Consider the following 18,614-nt stretch of genomic DNA (forward strand, 5'->3'; position numbering starts at 1 on the left):
GTGCATTTTATTCTTGTCACTCCATCATACCTAATGGAAATTCACTTGACACAAATCTTACAGATTTACTCATTATTTTTACTTATTGTCGTACAATAAGTAACCATCACCTGGTAACCTTAGTGGAACTGGTTTTGGGACTACTACCGCCCATGCTGAAATCCACAGATGGCTCAAGTCCCTGATATAAAATAACATAGTATATTGTTGCGCTTCCGTGTGCATGGATTCCACATCCAAGGATTCAAAGGGCCGACTATATGATATTCCATAGTGTGACTGTGCCAGCATTTATTCCTCTTGTTTCCAGCTTTTTGCTACTAGGAAGGATGCTGCCATACACATCCTTCTGCATTTCAAAAGCCCAGATGTCCTAGGAGTAGGTGATGGCTTCAGCGGCCCTGGCAGCTGAGCTGAGAGGCTCCCAGGGGAGCTCCGCTCTGAACTGCCTTCCCACATGTGTACTAAAGGAGATCAGGTTCGGAAAGGACCAGGGTCCCTGCCTGCTGATGGAGTTTTTTCTAGTCCAGTCCTTTGCCCACTCGTGTAATCCCAAGTCACTGAGCTGTGCGGGCACCCCCCAGGCGCTGTGGCCGTGAAGAGGGTCGGCCTGCCGTCCTGGTGGGAGAAGCAGACAGCAAACTTATGAGGAAGTGACGTCAACTGTGCATGCTGAGAAGGTTGGGAGTTGCAGAATGATGGAGGGAGGTGGTCTCAGCACAGGCGGCATGTACAGAGATGGGGCTTGGTCAGTAATCAGAATGAGTCTTAAATCGGTGTATATTTTCCTTTGTCCGTAGCTCTTTCTGATGACTGAGGCTCAAGGGAGGGGACTCTTGCCATCAGAGTCTGCTCCTATAAAACAGAAGCCCAGCCTGAGAAATCCTCATTTTTGGAAAACCCAGCAGGTGCTTCAACGCACAGTCAGGTTTGGGAAGTACTTCATGACTGTCAGGAAGCAGCCTGGAGCCCCCAAGCACCCAGCGAAATGACTCGGGAGGGAAGGAAGTGGGGGGTTGAATTGAAAAAGCTGACTCAGAGAACTTTCTCGCCCCTGACCAGAAAGTTATGCCTTTCAAAATCTTAAACTGCAAAGAGAGAGACCCCCCAGGGACCACCCCTCCTTCCCCAGGAAACACCTTAGGACTAGTTCCAGGGTTTCATTCATTTGATGTGCAGTTAAGAGATGTGAAAAACAGCAGTGGGCTGCCGGAAACCCAGCAGAAAGAAAAATCTAGAATTGCAAATGTAAAACTCCCACCCTCTGACAGAGATTATGCTGATGGCACTGAAAGCCAAAATGAGAAGCAGAAGTGACCTGTTACTGGAGTATCTGAGAAGGAAAACACCAGGGGGTGAATCATTGCGCCACCCCCCACCCTATTATTATTCTGGGAATAGTAATACCTACCTCCGAGGGTCGTGTTGAGGATTAAAAATAAGACCGTTGTCATGTCAAGCATTGAGCCATCCCGGGTGATTCGCTGGGGCTGGTTCCTGGCAGCTCCCTTCCCCCAAGCAAATTGTTCTTCTAGCAATCCCCAATGCGTCGGAGAAATCCCTGTGGTTTACTGTGGACATCTTCCGGGGACTTTGCTAGTGGCTTACCCAGGTGGCACCTTATAACTTTACTCTGACAGTTTGGAAAAACAAACAGAGCTGTTCTGACCTTTTTGATGTCTTTTGCTCCTGCATCTCTGCCTCCAGCCTGCCCATTGGTTGTGATCCTTATTAAAAACCTTGAGGATGCTCCAAACCATGTACTCTCAAGCGGGCCAGGGCTTCCATCCACAGGTTTTGCTTTACGGCCTTCTTTTGCTGATGATTGATGTGAAAGACATCAATGATCTTCCTTTCGTTAGTGTGTCACTGACTTTCTCCTATCATTGGAGTTAATCTCACTCTTTCCCCAAATTTCAATTTTGTCTATTTTAGGATAGCCCCAAAGGAACCCTTAACAGCTGTTTCAAGGCAGTATTGTGAAAACAACCCAAATTGGTCCCTGGTTTGTTCTGTTTACACAACTGTGAGGGGGTGGGGAGCAAAATGTTTGAAAGGAGTTTCATTTAAATTTTCTCATTAAAAAAATATTAAAATGTGAAGTATTTTAATAATTATAATTATTTTAACACATAGCTGCTGCTGCTGCTGCTGCGTCACTTCAGTCGTGTCCGACTCTGTGTGACCCCATAGACAGAAGCCCACCAGGGTCCCCCGTCCCCGGGATTCTCCAGGCAAGAACACTGGAGTGGGTTGCCATTTCCCCCTCCAATAACACATAGCTATATGTTATTAAATATGTATTTTGCTCATAAATGCATATGCACTTAAATATGTATTTATGTAAATGGAGAAGAGAATGACATCCCAGTCCAGTATTCTGCCTGGTGGGCTACAGTGCGCAGGGTTGCAAAGAGTCGGACAGGACTTAAGCGACTCAGCATGGACACGTGTGTTTACGTGATATGCAAATGTTACACATTACAAAGTGGAGAAGGAAATGGCAACCCACTCCAGTATTCTTGCCTGGAGAATCCCGTGGACAGAGGAGCCTGGTGGGCTACAGTCCATGGGGTCGCAAAGAGTCGGGCACAACTGAGCAACTAACACACACACATATTACAAATATGTACATAATACATATGTATTAAATTGTACTATATATTAAAATGTGTGTATTATGTATTATAATGCAGGTGTAAATATGCATTTAAATGCATAAAACATGTATACAGACACATGTATGAAACAACCACTCGTTTCAAATGGTAACTTTGGATAATGTGGAATTTTTGTATGCATGTCAGCACTGGCATTCTTCCAGAGACTTATTTCTGTAGCCCTATTTGAAACACTTAGTGGATGTTTTTGCTGGTTATCAGAGTGATACATGCACTTGATTTAAAAAATTTGGAAAAGGGCAGTGTAGAGAAGAAAATATCCCTCCTGTCCGCTCTCTCACGAATCAGGATTCTGGCACTGCGTGCACTTCCTTCTGGTTCTTTTCTCACAATAACCAGTTTAAACCTTTCGTCCAGCACCTCTGTTTGCCATTCCTCCTGGTATCCTATCTGCTCTTGGTCACAAGCTCTGCCTAAATTGCTGTCTTAGAAAAATCCAGAATGCTTAAGAGAAAGGACATGGGGCAAAGAGCCGAATGGATAACTCAGAAAAGCAACTTCGAAACTAAGAGCATGATTTTTGCTGTATGATCCGTCAGCTGTACCCCCCTCTAACCCCATAAGACCCTTCTCCCTACACTGCACCTTCTTAGGGCACTTCACACTCTACCTGGGATGAAAAGGAAGGGAATTTATCACCCTCAGTGGAAATGCTCAGGGGCAAATGATATACTCTTATGGTGAAGAGAGGGGAGTGGGCAGTGGTGGGGCTATGGCTTTAACAATTCCTAGGCAGGCTTTCGTGCTGGCCAACTAGCATGCATCATGATAATACAATTTTGTATGTTAAACAACAGATGTCAGACAGAAGAAAGAGACGGGGTCTTTGCTTTTCTTCTCCTGTGGACCCTGCTCCCCCAAAGCAGCCATTTTTTCAGTTGCCATGACAGTGGTAATAGGAGTTTATTATTTTCCCATGCCTGCTGCATGCTAATGCAGAATCAGCTCACAAACGTTGTCTGGTTAGGGAAGAAAGAGTCCGAACCGCAGTTTGCTGTACTGCTGCAGAGGTGGACGCCACCACTGCCTTTTTCCTCTCCCCACAGTCCTCAGTTCCCGCTTCAGGGGGCAGTTTCTGTAAAGCAGAAGTTTTGATTTGCCTGACTATTAATATATCATTCACCAACAGCCTCAGGACTCCTGATGCTGTGTGCACTCCTTGACAAAACAGATTAGTCACTGCTTTTTTTGAAAAGAAGCCATAAAGGACAAAGATCATCTAGATAGTAACCATACGTAATATCTATAAATCAAATATGTATATTCAACGTATAACAATTCTACTCTTTCTTCCTGAATAACTAATCTCATTTTCAAAACATCAGGCCCATTTACACACTAAGTAGAAGAAAGCTCTTTTGAGACCGAGCAAAATTGAGAAAATCATAATATTTTTATAAGAAGAGCACCTTCCTTCAATAAACAGAGATGATGTTGAAATTAAGAAATAGTCACATTCGGAATGACTCCTGAGAATGAAGCAGATTTATTCTGATAAAATGGACAGAAAGAAAAAAAAATGAAAAAGTGGTCGTTAAGCCCAGATGACGGGTACACAGATGTCTCTTATATTATTCTCGGTTCTTCTCTGTTTGAAATGTTCTGTAGTTCCTGAAAATTTTATGAATCAGCCTTTCTGTTTGGCTTTTAATTGAGTTAATTAACAGTGTTTGAGTCACAGCCCAATGGGGGTAAAAGAGAGAAAAAAGAAGAAGCAAAGTAATGTGGCAGAAGCAAAATTAACCCCAAAGTGATTTACAGCACACTTAATTTCTAACAGAAAGTGGTGGTGGCTGTCAGCTAATGTTTGCTTTTTTTTTTCTTCTTCCTAATCCCTTAAAAAAAAAAAATTCTTGCATCAATTGACCACTAAAATGATTGCTTCAATTGTTGGTTAGAGTTTATTCTCCGGAATTGAAAAACCAGTTGCTTTTATATGCATTGTCCGCCTTATTTTTTAGGCATCTGGCACATTTTATTCCTTTTTTGTTATTTTGAGTTGTTCTTTTATCATTATCTGCAGGAAGCAGCATTAGCATGCCCGAGATAAGACGAGGGATCCAGATGTGCATATCAAAGGATGAACAGCTACTTATTAAGAAAAACTTTTCTTTTTAAGCCCAGCTTCTGTTCAAAGGCATAATAAAGCCTATGGCGTTAGTGACAAACTGGAAATTCAATGCCTTGTCACCACCATGCATCCAAATGGGGGGAAGAAAAAAGGTCAAAGAAATTGGGAAGGTCCGCACTTTAGAGTTCTGAAAAGACAGAACTGGTAAAAGTTCACCTCCAGACGTATGCATTTATACCCTGCTGTGTTTATTCACTGTTTTCTGGGGGAAATGAATGAGCCACAAATGGGCTGGCTGGCTGTTACAATTAAGGATGAATTTTAAATCACCAGGTTATTTTTTAGAGGAGTGAAGTATGCTGACGGTGAAAGCATCTGATTTTAATGTCATCGGCCGGCATGTGCTTCTGCTGCAGTGAAAACCCGCTTCAGAGCACAGGAGCCGTGCATTTAGCTGGACGAGCCCAGCGTTGTAATAGTTCATAAAGTAAATCTTCGGCTGCGCCTGTGCTTCTAACATTAGGGCACTCCCTCCTCCCTCCTGTGTGTCTCTGTGTGTCCCTTGTGGGGACATAGATGCCCACAGGCAGGCATAAAGGCACAGACCTATATACTTATTTAAGGAAACGGCAACCCATTCCAGTATTCTTGCCTGGGAAATCCCACGGACAGAAGAGCCTGGCGGGTGGGCTACAGTTCATGGGGTTGCAAACAGTCGGACATGACTTGGTGACTAAGCAATAGCAATACATATATTTAGTGGTGGTGTTTTTAAAACTAATTTTGCCAAAACTTGTGTATACTTCCTTGATCCTGGCAGCTTCATTTGCCAGTCATTCCACTGGCACGCATAAGCCGACCTCATTTTTTTTCATTTATACATCAGTGGTCTGTGAGTTGGCTGTACCATAATGTCCACAACCAATTCATTTTTGGCAGCCACTTAAGTTTCTTCCAGGGTTTCCCAATTGCGAAAAAGTGATGCAAAAAATATCCTCACATGTAAATTTTTGTGTGCTCATCCTCTGAAAAACATTAGTTTTCTTTCTCGATTGTCCAAAAAAATATTTTAATTGCTGAGAAAAGTCATGCATCTATATGCTTGAGTCTAAAGTAAATTAGAAATAAGTTAATCTCTTATTTTCTCTTTTGACTTAAGATTTCAGAGAACTGTAATATCTGTTACCGTATCTGTACAGAACTGTATATCTGTTCTGAAGGTATCTGATTTCTTGGGTTCCTAAGCCAAGTTCTATAGTTTGTTCAACAACTGACCTTCACTAATCACTTTGGTTCGTGGATCTTTTTTAAAGTTAGCTGAGTCAAATTTGTCAGTGAGGTTATCACTAGAGTTTTAAAAATATATAACTAACCCTCTTGTTCGGTAAATAAGCAATAAAGAAACTTTGCCCAGGGTATGTGGTGGTGGTTTAGTCACTAAGTCGTGTCTGACTCTTGTGACCCCATGGTCTCTGTAGCCCGCCAGGCTCCTGTGTCCATGGGATTTCACAGGCAAGAATACTGGAGTGGGTTGCCATTTCCTTCTCCACGCGATCTTCCCAACCCAGAGATGGAACCTGAGTCTCTTGCATTTCCTGCGTTGGCAGGTGGATTCCTTACCACTGAGTCACCTGGGAAGTCTCAGTATCCATTAATGTTTCCTTTAAAACATTGTAATAAGTGCAAAAAATAAGATAACACTGAGATGAATGAGAAGATATGCCAACAGGAAAAGCCTCTGCTCTGTTGCTAACTGAAAGGCAAATCGTGAATCTACACATGCTATGTGATCTGCTCGTGGATGGGATGGTTGGAGTGCTGGACGGACGGACAGACTCATTAATGAGAGTTATCTCCAAGGTATGGAACAGGTGAGGCAAGGGAAGAGAAAAGTTAGGTATTTACATTTTTTCACGTTAGTTATTTACAATGGGCATGTAAAGTTTTTCTCATTAAAAAAAGAAAAAAAAAATCACTATTGCCTGTTGTCCCAAAGACAGGAAGTTAGGCTGGTTATAACCAATTAACTGACTGACCTTTTTTAAAAGAATATAAAATTATTTTACATCCTTGTCATTTACATTTTCATGGGTACAAATTCGCATTGTTCAAAGTCCAAAATTGGAAAATGGTTTTTAAAAAAAGAGAAAGTTTTCTGCCTCCCAGAACCAAGTTTCCTCCCCCTGGTTAATCACTGGTACCGTTGGGGGGGTGTAAATTGTTTGTTTCTGTTTGGCTGTCCTGGGTCTTCACTGCTGCCAAGGGCTTTCTCCAGTTGTGGTGAGCAGAGGCTACTCTGTGCTGTGGCCCTGGGGCTTCCAGCTTCTCCTACAAAGCAGGGGCTCTGGGGCTGTGGTCTAAGGCAGATGTCACGCACAGGCTTAGCTGCTCTGCGGCATGTGGGATCTTCCCGGACCAGGATCAGGCTGGGGTCCCCTGCATTGCCAGGTGGATTCTTAACCACTGGACCACCAGGGAAGCCCTCCCTAGTATCATCTCTAGATGCATCTTGTGTGCATGCTCAGTCGCTTCAGGCGTGTCTGAATGTGCGACCCTATGGTCTATGTAGCCCACCAGGCTCCTCTGTCCATGGGATTCTCCAAGGCAAGAATACTGGAGTGGATTGCCATGCCCGCCTCCAAGTATGTGTATCTTACTAGATACATCTTACACATACTCAGGGACATGCGTCTGTGTGTATATATATGATATGAACATATATCATAAGTTTATGTAAGTATAGGAAGAGGCTGTAGTCCCTGGGGTCGCTGAGAGTCGGACAGGACTGAGCAACTTCACTTTCACTTTTCACTTTCATGCATAAGAAGGAAATGGCACTCCAGTGTTCTTGCCTGGAGAATCCCAGGGACAGGGGAGCCTGGTGGGCTGCCTATGGGGTCGCACAGAATCAGACGCGATTGAAGCGACTTAGCAGCAGCAGGAGCAGCATAAAAGTATTGTTTGTTTTCCCACCAATGGTAGCCTACTATTCAAATTGGTCTGTATTCGTTGTTTGTTTGTTTGTCCACTTATTTATGTAGAAAGAGAATTTATTTTTATTAATTCATTTGCTTATTTATTTTTAATTTTGCCTGTGCTGTGTCTTTCTTGTGGCATGCAGACTCTCCGGTTGAAAAAATACTACCTAGGCATTCTAATGCCATAAAACTTGAATATGAGCGGTCATAGCATCAACTAAACACAGCAGTTAGACCGGAAAGAGATAAATCAAAATTACTTTTATAGACAGAGGACTCAGGCACACGTCTGGGCGTGGCTGTGGGTGGGGTCTTACAGCCCCAGCTGCTGTGGAAGCAGCATCAAACCTGCATGTGAGCCTGGAACCCTGAGTCCTCCCAGTGTGACCTTCCAGCTTCCTGGGGAGCCTCCTGACCCAGCGGATACCGTGATACAGCAGGAACAAGCGCTCCGCTGGGGAGAGGCTGGAGCTGGAGCTGGAGGCCGGCCAGTACCTGCCTGATGCGGTCGTTCTCCTTGCGCAGCTCGTGGAGCACCCTCTCGGTGGACAGAGCCTCCGCCCACCTTTCCCGGGCTCTTCTCTCCTGCGAGAGGAGCGCGCTCCGGTAGGAGAAAGTGGCTGTCTCCAGCTCCCTCTCCATGTCCCCTGCCATCTGCTCGTAGAGGCCGCACTGCTGGCGGCCGTAGCCCAGTCTTCGGTACACGTGGGGGCCTCTCCTCTCCATCTCCAGGCGGCGTGCTTCCTCCTCAGTTGACTTTCTCAGTAGCTGCTTGACCTGCTCCTGATGTAATTCAGGCAGCATTTCAAGTTTCAGCCGCAGCTTCTGAATCTCCCTCTCCAGCTGTGCGTTTTCAGACCGCAAGGAGGCTTGCTCGGTTTGGAGGCGTTTCATTTGTCCCATTCGCTCTTCATTGGTTTGATTTTCTTCATACAGTTTTCTGGATATCTCTTCTTTCTCTTTCTTCTTCCTTCTAAAGGACACTTTTAAGTTGACAGCGTGAATGAGACCCTTCAGAGCAGCTTCCGACAGGCCCCCTGGGGGATGCGCACTTTCCACCTCCCTGTTTTCTCCCACTTCCAAGTTGCTCCTCTCAACGGAACCCTCTCTCGAGAGGTCGGGCGAATGCCTGGCCTTCAGCGTGGTTTCGACGAGTGAGCTCAGTTGGCTCCTTCTGTCATCCAGCAGCCGCTGCATCTGCGCGTTTGAGCGCTCCAGCACATCTTTTCGTCCCTTCAGGCCCTGTGTCCCATGCCTCCATCCCGCCATTTCGCGGGAAAGCAGTTTGAGACTTTGCTGAAGATGACTATTTTCATTCAAACCATCCCTCAGTTGTTCCTGGAGATGTCGCACCTTGTCCTGAGATGCTTTCAAGATGTTTTTTACCTCAGTCACCTGGAATTGGTGGGATCCCGCCATGTCTCCAAGTGACGGTATCTGTCCTTGGAGACGAGCCATCATCAGCCTGTGAAACGAAAGTTGGGGGGAGGGCTTACTTTTCTGTACTTTTTCAAGGAGGTCTTTCATGTCCTCAAGAGATGCTCCGCTTGGGTTTCTGTTGAGGGCCTCCAAGCACAGGATTTGTAAAGCTGGAACGCTGGCCGCCACCACAGGCGTCTTGAGGGCTTCATAGGCTTGTGCCATGAGTCCAATCTTCTCCCTCACTTTCCTGTAGACCTCAGCGCGGGCAGAACACCTCTTGGCCAGCTCTGCCCCTCTTCTTAGAGTGCTTCGGCTCTTGACTATGAAAAGCGCCATCGCCGCACACAGCAGGATCTCCCAAGGAAACCCCCAGGGACCCGGGACTCCTTTCAAGGCCGCAGAGACCAGCAGGAGAGCATCCCACAGACCCGGCGGTGAAGACATTCTGGAGACGGGCAGCAGGCCCTCGCTGATCCCACGGGCATCCCAGCCCTGCCTCTGGTTTCCAGTGTCCCATGGGCCGTAACTGACCACACGGAACCCTGTCGCGTACTCTGTCTCTATGACAACCAGTTGCCTGGCAACGAGGGCGAACCACCCTTAGGGCTGAGGCAGGGGAGGTCCCTCAGGGTCTAGAAAGCCGCGTTCTCTGACTGCCCTGCTCACTGCACACATCGTGGTATCACCTGCACAGGACATTCAGGAAGTGGACGTGGTCAGAGATCAAAGCTCGGGTCACACAGTGCCACGCCCTACCCCCTTGTCTGCACATGGGAGCATGTCAGGGCGCAGGGAGCCCTAGATGAGGTCTCCTGATCTCAGCTTCCCTCTGCCTCAGGGAAGCCCAGGCTTGACTACAAAAGTCCCAGGGATGTCTCTCCTCTAAGAGTCACTCACTCACTCTGGCGTGTGGTCAATGTTTGCGCAAGGACAGAGGACGGAACGGTGTCCCCAGGTGGACTGCCAGTCGGGATTTCAATCGTGAGAACTCAGGAGGAATGAATCCCAACAGGCAAGTTCGTACAAGTTCATGGATTTTCTGGGGAGCCTACCTCCATTCAGTTCAGGCGTTGCGCTCGGGTCTACTCAGGGCCCCCCGGCTCCTTCACTGCGTGATCCTGCGGTCTTCAGCTCAGGGCCCCCAGGGATGCCCGGGGGACGGTCTCCAGTCCACCGAGGCATCGGCAGCCTGTGCCTCTGCTGATTCACCACCTTTTACTTCTTCCAGCCCCATCTCCCTCCACCAGTGCCTCTCCGTAGTCGGGCTCAGAGCCTCAGGGCCCTTCACCCAGGACTCTGCCACGAGCAGCCAGTGGAGGGTGCAAGCAGGAGAGTGACACGGTCTGACCGATGTTTGAGAAGGACTAGTGGGGAGACTTCCCTGGTGGCGCAGTGGTAAAGAATCCGCCTGCCAATCCAGGAGACGTGGGTTTGATCCCTCGGTCGGGAAGATCCCCTGGAGAAGGAAATGGCAGCCCACTCCAGTGTTCTTGCCTGGAGAATCCCATGGACGGAGGAGCCTGGCGGGCTACCAGGGGGTCACAAACAGTTGAACACGACTTAGCAGTGAAACAACAGCAAGGAAAAGGTGGGAGCAGAGCTGGATAAAGCATCGAACCCAGGCCCCCTGCACTGAGAGTGCAGAGTCTCAGCCACTGGACCACCAGCAGAGTCCCTCTCCTGTCGATGGATAGGCAATCTGGCAATACTTGCCGAAGTTAATCAGGTATCTTTGATCCAGCTATTCCATTTCTGGAAATTAAGCCAGGAGATAGTCTCATGTTGTAAAAAATTCAGTATGTAGCAGTTTATAATCTGCAGTGATATTTATTATATAATTAAAAACATGGTAGTTTTTTTTTTAACATTTCAAAAGAAAAGAAGAGTCTATGAAAGATGAGAAGCAGAAGAGTGCCCTGTTCAAGAAAGAAGCTTCAGGATTTCCCTGGGGGTCCAGTGGTTAAGACTTTGAGCTCCCAGTACAGGGAGCCCTGGTTTGACCCCTGGTCAGGGATTTGGATCCTGTGTACCATAAGACCTGCACAGCCAAATAAATGAATAGTTTAAAAGAAAGAAAGAAGGAGAGAGGGAGAGAGGAAGTAGTTTCCCAAATAATCCAGATTTTAAAAACATTTCCCAAAGAAGCTACTTTCCCTCTCTGAGCCTCAGTTTGTTCATCTGTAGAATGGGCGTAATAGTCATGCCCACCTTACAGGGCCATGGTGGGGTTAAATACATTCAGGAAATGGTAGCTGCCGTGATGCTCACTGTTATGATGCTGATCATTATTGTTACTTACTTAAATCTTGGTTTTGGATGAACTATAAATGGTGGGTTCTTTGGTATGGCCCAGAGTCAGAAGCCTGAAATGAGGAAACCACTATTGCACAACTTCCTTAGATATCAGAAATCCTCACCATTTCCTCTGGAAATATGAGTGTGAGTGACATGTCACATACTGACAGCTGCAACATCTACCTCCCTGTTTCCTAAGCGGTCCAGTGACCTCCAGATTTCATTTAAGTTTTCTATTATTCTCTTCCGAAAGGGACAATGGAGCTCTTGTTTGAACAGCTTTGGTGAGCCCAGAGCACGAATTGGTCTTTATGAGGAGCATGAAAGAGTTGTTTTCCATACATTAGTCTATCAATTGTTTTCTTAATGCGAAGTTGGGTAGGGGAGTATAGACAGTGGGGAGAGAAAAAAAGATAATTTTGTATTTACGGCTGGATGTCCATATTTGATAGGGATAAGTGGGATTTAATGTCACAGCTTTGCAAAGATAAAGCCTGTGTGAGTAAGAAGCCCTAAATTGCCCAATCTCAATTTGCGCTGGCTTTTAACCATCACTCTGTCTGGCTTGGTTATGTTTATTGGGTCACAGGAAGACAGAAGTGAGAGACAGCACCAGGAACTGACTTTGTTGAGATGTTGGCTTTTACTTCTGTCCCTTCAAAAATAAAACAAACACAATGAAACAAAACCCTTGTGGGTTAAATCTAGAAAGCACAGTAAGAAGTGGCACAGCTGTAAATGGGGCATTCTCAGATGGGCTCAGGCATATGGTTTAGGCTTTATTAACTTTTATATCAAAAAGAACAAGGCATCAAAAGTTGTGGTTTTGTTGTTAGATTGTAAATTTTTATTTCAAACAAAACAGAAAAAAATAAAAAAGCTGCCAGATAGATGTCTTGACTCTCTTCTGGAGAATAATTGTTCAAATTAATCCACTTCGGTTTTGCTGTTGTTTTTAAGCACTCTCCACATAATAGGCAAGGGAGCCTTTTTATTTATTCTTATTTTGGCTGTGCTGGGTCTTCACTGCAGCACGGACTTCTGCAGGTGTGGCAGTCGGCTGCTCTGCTACATTTGGGATCTTGACGAGGATTCCATCCCTGGGTCGGGGAGATCTCCTGGAGAAGGAAGTGGCAACTTGCTCCAGAATTCTTGCCTGGAGAATCCCATGGACAGAGGAGCCTTGTGGGCTACGGTCCATGGGGTCGCAAAGAGTCAGACATGACTGAAGCAACTGAGCACGCACCACGCATGCACCACGTGATCCAAAGTACAGTTCCAACTTCACATTTTTTTCTAGATAGCCACCATTTATTTTGTAACTCATCTTTCCCTCTACCGATCTGAAAGGCAGTCTTTATCAAATACTAAATTCCCACTTGGACTTATTATCGAGGACTTTTGAGAAGCATATGTTGTGTGTATTTTAACTCATTAATTGCAAAGGGAAACTGTTTCCAAATCAGAATACACTAGAATTAAAGTCTTTGGGGGACTCTGTAGTGGTCCAGTGGTTAGAGATCAGTGCTTTCACTGCCAGGCCCAGGTTCAATCCCTGGTCAGGGAGCTAAGATTTCAGAAGCCATGAGGCATGGGGGAAAAAAGAAGGCTTTTATATTCGCTTTAGAAGCTTGGGCTTGCGTGTGTGTGTGTACAGACGGTGTTCTTGTGACTGTGAGCCCACTATAGTGTCTCATTTGTCTTGCTAAGTCAAGGTTTAGGAATAGGTATGTGATACCACTTTGAACAAAAAGATGATGGGAAATCTGCTGAGAGGCCTTCAGGGAGGGTTTTCCTCACCGTTAAAGAGGGCTGAAAGGCAGGGTCTTTTCCTTTTGCCTCTGGGAACCACTGTCTCCCTGAGTTAAGAATTCTGCAGGTCTTAGGGCCGTGGTGGGAGGCAGCCCAGGAAGACAAGCTGTGGATGGAGCATGGAAGGAAGAAGAAACGGGAAAACCTGGCTCCTGCACTAAGTCACCGCCACTAGAAACAGCCAGAGACAAACTCCTTGACAGACAGATTGCCCAAGCCCTGCTGAGCTGGGTTTTCCGTTATTTGCAGCTAAAACTGTCCTAACAGTCCAGCTTCCCCTACATATTGAAAGATCTAGAACTTTCTCTTCTCCCCTGTGGGGCTGAACTGACCCTTTAAAGTCACCAAGCGTGGAACAGGGTGAGAAGGGAACTTTATCAAACTCAATGGTTCAAATAAAATTATAAACGCACAGGATACCTTCAGTACACTGCAGGCCAAGTATGTGTCCGCACTGTATGGCTTCTCAGAGAATATGCTGTTTGTCTCCTGAAAACAAACAACACTTCCCTGCTCCTAGTATATAATTTTATGTTTCTCATTTCTTTAAAGATAATTTTTTTAGAAAATCGGCTAGAAATTACTCTGGGTGTTTTGGAGCTATTTTGCCAACATAGGAAATTAAAAGATTAGAGAAAGTTGAAGCAAAAAAGGATTCTTTGAGATTCTCTGGAGCAATGGTTTCAACCTTGCTATACTTTGAAATCATCTGGGAATTTAAAATATATATAAAAGGCTATCGCCTCCCCAGAGACTTCAATTTTATTGTTCCAGGATGTTACCTAAGCACCAGGATTGTTTTTTAAAGCCTCTCAAGTGTTTATCACTGTATTTTAATTTCATAATACTTTCCCTCAAACTTTTATTGAAAAACAATTTTTTTATTCCATTAATAGTTAAATGAACTGTGTATTCTGGGAAAGATTGAAGGCAGGAGAAGGGAATGAGAGAGGATGAGATGGATGGATGGCATCACCGACTCGATGGACATGAGTTTGAGTGAACTTTGAGAGTTGGTGATGGACAGGGAGACCTGATGTGCTGCAGTCCATGAGGTCGCATAAGAGTCGGACTCAACTGAGCAACTGAACTGAATAGGTAGGAACCAGCCTTCTTACCTCTTGTGTGTCATTCTGGAAATATTTTATCAATATGTTCTCTTGTCTTCACGTTGGAGTAAAATTTGGCTACATCTCCTGTACTTCTCTAATGCAAGATTATCTATTACCATTGTTAGCGTCCAGAAATACCTATTTGTTTAAAAAAAAAATTTTTTTTTTTTTGGTTTTGTTTTAAATGGAAGAATTCCTTGCCGGGGGTTAAAAATTAATCAACAACAGAAGGGCTAATGAAAGGCCAGGCCGCCCTGCCCTGCCCCAGGCCCATTCCTCAGAGGAAGCCACTTTTAACTCTTTCTGGTTGAAGTTTTTTCAGTCTCATTCCAAATTCCAAATATTAGATTTACGCCACTGGTTGTGGAGTATCACCTGGAGAATTTCATCTCCCGACTTCTTGCATAAAGTAACCTTTTTAAAAAAGAGGTGTAAGATGACTCCTTTCTGGCTGTTTATGAGCAGAGGATCCTTAAATGTTAGGAGCCCTCTTTCCAATGTTTCTAATATGCCAGAATGCTTTGGAAATGTTCTTGTCATGCTTAAATAATTTGCATAAGCATATTGTTTTGGTTGAGCTATCGTGATAACAAACCAAATCTTAGCAGATTCTCTATTTCTCTGGGACTTGAGAAATGACCCTCTTGGATTATCACTGAACATGGATTTATATCCTGGGCTTTTGTATTCTTGTAAATAGGTAGCCTTGCAGATCAAAGTCTTAAGAGTTGTTGTTATAGTCTTAAACCCTATCTTTATTTATTCATTCAACAAATACCAGAAAGAACCAGGGAGCTCCTGATGCCAGGATAAGGAAGATTCATCTGTTTCATGAGTACAGGGTTTTATTTTGGAGTGATGAAAATGTTTTGGAACTTGAGAGAGATGGTCGCACACATTGTGAATGCACTACACACCACTGGATGGTTCACTTCAAAATCGTTAATTTATGTTGTACATTTATTCTCCACTTTCAAAAGTGTTGGGGGGCGGGAAGGACAGTCCCATGGTGAGACAGATTGGAAAACCAGCCTGTTGTGTAGCCCTTTGAGACCTGAGCTTTGTTACTGTCATATCAGTGTATCTGAGAAATGTTCCCCAAATTCCTCTTACCCAGACTTGCCAGGTCATCTCCGTCTGGAACTTCTCCCAATACCTCTTAACATTCTTTGGAAACCAGCTTTAAGGAAATTTATTCATTGACATGGAAAGATGCTCGTGATGATTTAGTGCACCAAGCTGTCACACAATGGTTTGTGCTGTATGATCACTTTTTGGTGGACCTATGTAAGTATATTTAGGCATAGAAAATACACTGACATCATTTTTGCCAACAGAAGTTATCTGTTTTATATTCTCACAAGTAAATTTCTTTTTCTTCCTTTTATCTGTATTTTAAAATGTGTCTACAAGAGTATGTACCTTTTTACATAAAGGTTTGTTTGTTTTTTTAAGAAAATGACCCTCCCTTTATATTTTACTTTTGCCCTCTCCTACCTGCAAAAATGGGCTTCCCAGATGGCGCTAGTGATAAAGAACCCACCAGCCAATGGTGGGTTCTTTACGTCCAGAGACGTGAGTTCAATCCCTGGGTCGAGAAGATCCCATGGAGGATGGCATGGCAACCTACTCCAGTATTCTTGCCTGGAGAATCCCATGGACAGAGGAACCTGGAGGGCTAAATGTAGTCCATAGGGTTGCAAAGAGTCAGACAGAACTGAAGCGACTCAGTACTCAGCACCTGAAAAACTGCCTGATTTTTGCCCTTGTATCCTTATAGACTTAATATATTGGACTCTGTATCTATTAACATAGTGGAGAGGGCGAAATTTTGCAATGTGCATGTAGCTTCAAACTCTGGTTCTTTAGAGACACTTCGGTCTGCCTGTTCCATGGTTTTCCATTCTGTGAAGTAGAGTAAGCTCTTGGGTTGTTATCACTAACGATTAATTCAGTTCAGTTCAGTTGCTCAGTTGTGTCCAACTCTTTGTGACCCCATGGACTGCAGCATGCCAGGCCTCCCTGTCCATCACCAGCTCCCGGAGTTTACCCAACTCATGTCTGTTGAGTCGGTGATGCCATCCAACCATCTCATCCTCTGTCATCCCCTACTTCTCCTGCCTTCAATCAGTCTTTCGCATCAGGTGGCCAAAGTACTGGAGTTTCAGCTTCGGCATCAGTCCTTCCAATGAATATTCAGGACTGATTTCCCTTAGGATGGACTGTTTGGATCTCCTTGCAGTCCAAGGAACTCTCAAGAGTCTTCTCCAACACCACAGTTCAAAAGCATCAATTCTTTGACGCTCAGCTTTATTTATGGTCCAACTCTCAGTTCCTTACATGACAACTGGAAAAACCATAACTTTGACTAGATGGACCTTTGTTGGCAAAGTAATGTCTCTGCTTTTTAATATGCCGTCTAGGTTGGTCGTAGCTTTTCTTCCAAAGAGCAAGCGTCTTTTAATTTCATGACTGCAGTCACCATCTGCAGTGATTTTGGAGTCCCCAAAATAAAGTCTGTCACTTTTTCCACCATTTCCCCATCTATTTGCCATGAAGTGATGGGACTGGATGCCATGATCTTAGTTTTCTGAACACTGAGTTTTAAGCCAGTTTTTTCACTCTCCTCTTTCACTTTCATCAAAAGGTTCTTTAGTTCTTCTTCACTTTCTGCCATAAGGGTGGTGTCATCTGCATATCTGAGGTTATTGATATTTCTCCTGGCAATCTTGATTCCAGCTTGATTTCTCCAGCAATCTTGATTCCAACAATTAATCCAAACGAAACCAAGGACTCCATGCAGGTCATTCAACACAAAGACACACTTAAAGAAGCACAATAAGGCAACAAAAATTAATTAGTTTACAAAGAATTCTTTTTTTTTTTTCCTATCTAAAAACAATTACCTGGAGGAGAAAATGGCAACCCACTCCAGTATTCTTGCCTGGAAAATTCCATGGACAGAGGAGCCTAGCAGGCTATAGTATATGGGGTTGCAAAGAGTCGGACACAACAGAGCACACACACACACACACACTCATACACATGTAATAAAATGGACCTTTAAAAGTAAATAAAAACAATTGAAGAGGGGTGCATTTAAAGCCAGTAGCACTCGTTATTGTTGCTGTTTAGTAGCTCAGTCCTGTCTGAATTTTTGCGACTCAATGGACTGCAGCACATCAGGCTTCCTGTCCTTCACTATCTCCCAGAGTTTGCTCAAACTCATGCACATTGAATCACTAATGCCGTCCAATCGTCTCATCCTCTGTCACCTCCTTCTCCTGCCCTCAGTCTTTCCCAGCATCAGGGTCTTTTCCAGTGAGTCATTTTTTTTCATCAGGTGGCCAATGCATTGGAGTTTCAGCTTCAACATCAGTCCTTCCAATGAATATCCAAAAAACATTCAGTTTCCTTTAGGATTGAGTAGTACTCATATTCCCTGTATTAATTTCCTATTGCTGCTCTAATAAATTATTACAAATTTCAGTGATTTGAAACAACAGAAGTCTGTTTTCTTACAGTTCTGAAGACTGGAAGTCAACATTCTTCTCCCTGGACTGAAGACAAGGCCGTGTCGCAGGGCTGGCTCCTTCTGGAGGCTCCAGTAGAAACTCTTGTCCTTTGCCTTATCTGGTTTCTGTGGGGCGCCTGCATCCCTCGGCTCCTGGAGGCTTCCTCACATCACCCAACCTCTTGCGTCTGTTGTTACATCTTTTACCTCCTTATTTGACTTGCTGCTGCCCTCTTATAAGGACCCTTGCAGTTGTATCGGTCCACCTGGATAATCTGGGATCATCTTCAATTTTCTAAAGATTCTGAATTTAAGCATATGTGCAAAGTCCCTTTTGACACATGAGGTAACATACCCACAGGTCTCAGGGATTGGGGTGTGGCACCTTTGGGGGTGGTACTATTCTGTCAATCACAGCCCCTATCATTTCTTTGGAGCCTCCTGGTTGGTCCAGGGCTTCCTGGGTAGCTCAGCTGGTAAAGAATCAGCCTGCAATGCAGGAGACCCCAGTTCGAAGCCTGCAGACACCTTCCCCACATGCTGCTCCTCTTTCTTCCCAAAGGACCCCCTGAGACTTCTGCTCTTGCCCTCTGTCTTGTCTGGAGCTCTGTTTACAGCAAAGCATCTGGCAGCTTCAAGTCCATCCTTCCATCCCGATATACAGCTTCCCATCGTGTACACAACCCGGTGAGGGGCAGCACTGTCTTCTTCAGCCATAGGCAGCTCTGG

General features: G+C 44.7%; 1 long non-coding RNA gene across 1 annotated transcript in view; it reads left to right on the plus strand.

The window, feature by feature from the left end:
• Nucleotides 1–18,614, plus strand: part of LOC129535153 (uncharacterized) — a 56,763-nt gene that overhangs the window by 13,564 nt on the left and 24,585 nt on the right. The window contains exons 2-3 of the long non-coding RNA XR_008681546.2: nt 14,156–14,357; nt 15,489–15,658. This is a non-coding gene — a long non-coding RNA (uncharacterized LOC129535153). The remainder of the gene's footprint in view (nt 1–14,155; nt 14,358–15,488; nt 15,659–18,614) is intronic.

Source organism: Moschus berezovskii, chromosome 15 (assembly GCF_049115385.1).
Source record: "Moschus berezovskii isolate FMDL1 chromosome 15, NW_MosBer_1.0, whole genome shotgun sequence".
NCBI lineage: Eukaryota > Metazoa > Chordata > Mammalia > Artiodactyla > Moschidae > Moschus > Moschus berezovskii.